This window comes from Engraulis encrasicolus, chromosome 15, assembly GCF_034702125.1.
Source record: "Engraulis encrasicolus isolate BLACKSEA-1 chromosome 15, IST_EnEncr_1.0, whole genome shotgun sequence".
Classification (NCBI taxonomy): domain Eukaryota; kingdom Metazoa; phylum Chordata; class Actinopteri; order Clupeiformes; family Engraulidae; genus Engraulis; species Engraulis encrasicolus.
In genome coordinates this window covers 13,176,946-13,182,935 of record NC_085871.1, presented here as the reverse complement: position 1 = coordinate 13,182,935, position 5,990 = coordinate 13,176,946, and the positions used below count along the sequence as shown (strand labels likewise).

Below are 5,990 nucleotides of genomic sequence, written 5' to 3'. Positions count from 1 at the left end.
GCAGCATTTTGGCCAGCACATCTTTGAACATGAGGTGAAAAACAAGGGAGTCACCCCTTGCCAAAGAGAGGGAGAGAGAAAAGAAAGAAAGAAAGCCTGGCTACAGATGCTGAGAAGATGCATGTTTATGCACTTGTAACTATGTGGCTATAGGCCAGTGTTTCTCAACCTTTTTTTAGGTGAGGCACCCCTTCAAATCATGAAAAATTTCAAGGCACCCCAAATCAACAAGCCGTAACATGGCATCGCATCCAATACCACACAAGCCTAGAAAAGTAACACATTTGGAGACGTCACACAAGTTCAAGTTCAAGTTCAAGTTCAAGTTCAAGTATTTTTATTTGTCACATACATGGTAATTGTAGTGAAATGATGATGGGGTCATCAGCTCTGCATCTTAAAAATAAAAAAAATTAAAGAAGTGAAGTAAAAAAGGAAATAAGAGGTGAGAAATAAGTTAAAGAAAAAAAACAAAGAAAATTATTATTTAAAAAAGTCTCTGTTCAGCAGTCGCACTGCCTGGGGGTAAAAACTTTTCCTCATTCTTTCTGTTCTGGCCTGAATGGTTCTGAGTCGTCTGCAGGACTTAAGTAGGGTGAACATGTAAGAGTTGGGGTGTGAGACATCCTGCATAATCTTCCTAGCCCTGGCTCCCACTCTCTTAGTGTAAAGGCCCAAGAGTCCTGGAAGGTTGGCTTTGATAGTGCGCTCTGCAGAGCGCACCACTCTCTGTAGGTCCTTCTGTTGTTGTTGTGTGCAGCTTCCAAACCAGGCCGTAAAACAGCCTGTTAACACACTTTCCACCGCTGATGAATAGAAGGTGGTCAGGATGGGAGTGGAGACCTTAAACTTCCTCAGTAGGCGGAGAAAGTACAGCCGCTGCCTGGATTTTGCTGTCAGGTGTTGAGTGTGTTGTGACCAGGAGAGGTCCTCAGTCAGGTGTACTCCCAGGTACTTGTAGTTTGAGACCCTCTCCACAGGCTCCCCGCTGATGGTAAGTGGCGTGTATGCCCTGCTCTGCACCTTCCTGAAGTCCACTACCATTTCTTTCGTCTTGCTGACGTTCAGGGCCAGGTTGTTGGACTGACACCACAGTGCTAGGTCATCCACCTCATTCAGGTAGGCTGTCTCGTTGTTGTTTGAGATGAGACCCAGAGCACCACGGGTGTCGTCAGCGAACTTTAAGATGGAATTTGAGCTGCTGGTGGTTGTACAGTCATGCGTGTAGATGTTATAGAGCAGTGGGCTCAAAACACAACCCTGGGGCGAGCCAATGTTGAGGGTCAGCTGACTTGAAGTGACACCTCCACCTATTCTGACCACTTGAGGGCGATCAGTGAGAAAGCTGAGCACCCAATTGCACAACTGTGTGTTGAGTCCCAGCCCCCTCATCTTGTCAGCCAGGCGCAGGGGGATAATGGTGTTGAATGCTGAACTGTAATCTATGAACAGCATACTAACATAATTCCCCCTCCCCTCATCCAGGTGGGACAGTGTGGTATGCAGAAGGCTTGAGATGGCATCATCCCTGCTTCTGTTTGCTCTATAGGCAAATTGGTGAGGATCGAAAGCACTGGGCAGGGTGTCACATATGTGTTTTTTCACAAGCCTCTCAAAGCACTTCATAACTGCTGATGTAAGGGCCACTGGGCGATAGTCATTCAGGCCTGCTGGCTTGCTGTTCTTGGGCACAGGAACTATGATTGAGTGTTTAAAACAAGATGGGACAACGGCTTGGGCAAGTGACAAATTAAAGATCTCAGCATATACAAGGGCAAGCTGATCAGCACAGGATTTCAGAACCCTGCCAGGAATATGATCAGGGCCTGTTGCCTTTCTTCCATTTACGCCTCTGAACACTCCCCTCACATCACTCTCACTGATAATGAAAGGAGGAGTCCCGGTTCCACTAGACTCTTCAGTGACAGCCACCATGGGGTTGGCAAGGTCGAAACGTGCATAAAATGTGTTTAACTCATCAGCAAAAGAGAGCTCAGTGCTAACAATGGAGCTGGACTTGGATTTTAGATCAGTCATGACCCGAAGGCCCTTCCAGACGCTGGCAGGATCACCAGCCTGAAAGTCAGCTTCCACTCTGTCTCTATAGCGGGTCTTTGCTGCCTTCACAGTCCTCCTAAGTCCATAAACTGCATCTTTATAGCCTGACATATCACCTGATAAAATACCAGCCTTGTATGAAACAGAACGGGCTGCAAGTGCTGCTTTCACAGTTTTATCTACCCAGGGTTTCTGATTTGGGTAAACTTTTATATTGACAGTCTCTATGATATCGTTTATCAGGAATTGAATGTAGCACCCTACCGTGTCTGCATATTCACTGACGTCATTTGAGGATACCCGGAAAAGCTCCCACTCCGTGTTCTCAAGCGCATCTTGGAGCAGCATTTCCGATTGGTCAGTCCAGCGTTGTACTGCTTTCTTCACTGGTGCTTCCCTCCTGATCTTGTGTTTATATTTATATCACGACCTACGTTCGATGTTGCAGCTGACTGGGGCGATCTATATTTACTTTATTGTGCGTAAATGGCAGATGAAAGATTCCACTGACTAGCATTAACTTGTCAATTTAGACAAATATGTATTATATTACATAATTTATTTATCAGCCACGTTTCTGCGGCACCCCTGAGGGGGGCCTGTGGCACCCCAGGGTGCCCCGGCACCCCTGTTGAGAAACACTGCTATAGGCAAACAAAAAGAATTCATGCTCTGAGAGGTTGGCAGGGCCAGTTGCAGCTATAGTGACTCCCAAGTAGTGGTGTGGATTGGCACTGCCCTCACGATCCGATTCGATCACGATTTGGGAGGTAGCGATCCGATTCTATTCGATTCTATGCGATTCGATCCGATCCGATTCAATTCTACAATGCATTGCAATGCATTACATTTCTACTGAAAACAAAGCAAATGTTTCATCAGTCATGATGAGACAATACAAGTACAGATACTGAGCAACAATTTATTGGCTGTTTTCTGTATCAGTCTGGATCAGTCTGGATCAGTCTTGCAATGCTTTGAAGTACTTTTATTTAATTTAACATTCATTTGCTCCCGAAATATCCACGGAAGTAATTGAAACTTAAAAAAATTGCTGCATCGATCCTGGAACTTGCCGCATTGAATTGGATCATCCATGCCCCGCATTGGATTGGATCGCTGAATCGATCATTGTTGACACCACTACTCCCAAGTGCATCTGGCTCAGATTCTGAGCGCACCTGCATGCTTTGGTGAGTGTAGATGGGCTTCAAGAGCACCAGATGGCAGCAGAAGTGTCATAAGTGAATGTAAAAAAAACAGTTTCCTTCCAACACAGGTAACTTATCTGAGTAACCAGTAGACCGGTGTACTTGTCTTACGATAAGCTGACTCTGCACTGATTGGATCAACTTTGTGGTGGGTTCATGTTAAGTTTTTAGCGTTTTCCAGGATCAACAAAGTCTATCTATCCTATTAGATACAATGGAGTAGATGATGTAACAGCTATGAAATATCATGTGCCAGTGCTGTACATGAATTCACTTTTACTTTCACATTTGACACGTCTAGATTGCAGACAGTCATTTCGGTTTCAGAAAGTCATAGTCCCGCCACATCATTGTTCAAGGAAAATTCACAGTTTTATCCGATCCCAATTGACTCACATCTTCAGACTTTTACTTCAAGAAGTTTGTTTGCCCCTTGTGTACAGGATGGACGTTGAACTCTGAAAATTGTGATGCAGTGAGAGTGTATAAACAAAATCCTACCATTCAAAAGACACTTCACACTGCTAAAACTACACTTGGTCTGATGTGGTGCCTACCAGTCTGATATGGCCTACCAGTCGAACTGAGTTACGAACTTCCCCTGGATCAGACAGGGCACTGGCAGCTCGTTTCAATGAAGCTAGTGAGCACAGGGTGCATGCCAGTCTGTTCTCTTGTCACCATTTCAGAGATGAGATCTAACCAGATTGAGGAGAGTTAGTCCAAGGGCCTGGTGGTTCACCAACAGTCTCACCCCAAGTAGTCAATTTCTGACTACCTTTGACCAGATTGCAATTTTTGACATCTTGGGTATTCCTTCCACGTCACATGTTGACGATGTGACCTTAACCAAAACCTATTCCTAAACCTAACCTCTATGATGTTATGCTGCCACAAGAGGGCACCTTTGAGAACGAAGTCACATTTTGACTCCAAAGGCATACCTCAGATGTCAAAAATAGAAGTCTGGTCAAAGGTAGTCAGATATTGACTACTTGGGGTGAGACTATGTGGGCAGTTCACCAGAGTACTGTATATGTTGTTCCACAAATCTGGGATTTTCCCCTCTGTGTCTGTGTTTTCTTTGTGCTATCATCAGAGAGGGTAATCATTATTTCAGTGTGCTCTTCAGGCCAGCGCTGGAAGCTGGCTGGGGGTAGCCGTGGCCTAATGGTTAGAGAGTGGGGCTTTGGATCAGAGGGTTGCTTGTTCAAATCCCACCCTTACCTCTCCCTACACCTCCATCCATGGCTGAGGTGCCTTTGAGCAAGGCACCTAACTCCACACTGCTGCAGGAGGGACTGTAACCAATACCCTGTAAATAACTTTAAGTCACTTTGGATAAAAACTAGAGATGCACCGGATCCAAGATCCGGTTCCGGATCCGGCAGGATAATTTCACAGGATCCGGATGCGGTTCCAGGATAGAGGATCCGGTAGCCGAGGTTTTTCAGTCGAAATAATTTGTGCCAACGTGATAAAAAGGGCCCACGTGTGTGAGTACGCTATGTGTTTCAACCCTTTCGTAGGATCCGGTATCCGGTTCTGGATCCGGCAGGATCTTAAGCAGTGGATCCGGTATCCAGCAGGATCCTAAAAATCAGGATCCGGTGCATCTCTAATAAAAACGCCAGCTAAGTGTAATGAAATGGAAGTGCATTTATCACAAGACAATAGGAACAGCTGTTGCTTGGAGACCAACAGGCCAGAGACCATCCAGAGCATCCCCCACTGGTTTACAAAGCTTATCTGCAGCTGCTGCTTCCTGGAGTGGGACATTATTGGCATTATTACTGAGTTCAAGAGTGTGGTAGCCAAATGTACTTCCAGTGCAGCAGTGTTACAGCATAATGAAATATCCCCAGACAAACTTTTCAACACTCATTTCAAGAATTTATTTGGTTTTACTCTGTGAGGGAGTGTTGAATTAACACTGCAACGTGTATGCGGAGGGATTGTGCACCTAAACTCTGCATACTGTATGCCGGTGTATGCAGCAATCTGCTGTATATCGCTGCTGGCTTTTGAGAGTCTACTGGTCTGTTGCTTGCTCCAGACAAGAGGCTTCTGCATCGTGGCAATATGCCCCAAAAATCCCTCTCTCGGCCTGGCTGAGCTGGGCTGATCCATCTTCTTCAGCAGCTTTGGCGAAGAGATAGGCTGGAAACAGACAGGGCGCACTGTGACAACTGCAAAACACAAGAAGCTGATGGGAGGGCACACAAACAGTGCAGAAAACGAAGGGCTTTTTTCACACTTGGTCCGTTTCAGCCATTTAAGTGAACTCAGACCTGTGACCTGTAACATATGTGCTTCAAAGCTTACCTAGATCACATGGAAGCAAACCATATTCAGACCTTTGTTGACATGCCCTCAGTACGGTTTGCTAAAAAGTCAGCAGTACAGTATGCTAATCTCCACATTGTGAACACCAAATGCTTTGTGTTCTCTTTGCTTTTGTCTACCATTCTTAGGCAATTCCGTGGACGATTAGGGACAATTTCATTGTCACAAATCCCCCTTTCCGTGCTGTGGCAATGCTGGTGTATTAGTTTTTATGTAGCTGCAGATGTGTGGTTTTGTTTGTATGTACTGGTCTTAGGGGAAGGAGTTATTGCCAAACAGTGCGTCCCTTCTGTCTTTACTAATACACAATATATATTTTTAAGATATACCCTAGAATTAGAGCAGATGCAATGTACCGTTGGGCAGGGCTGTACT

General features: G+C 45.3%; 1 long non-coding RNA gene across 1 annotated transcript in view; it reads right to left on the bottom strand.

Annotated features, from left to right (window-relative positions):
* Window positions 1–5,214: 5,214 nt before the first annotated feature.
* The window catches only part of LOC134464461 (uncharacterized), a 20,768-nt gene continuing 19,992 nt past the window's right edge, over window positions 5,215–5,990 (bottom strand). Inside the window, exon 3 of the long non-coding RNA XR_010037905.1 lies at window positions 5,215–5,429. This is a non-coding gene — a long non-coding RNA (uncharacterized LOC134464461). The remainder of the gene's footprint in view (window positions 5,430–5,990) is intronic.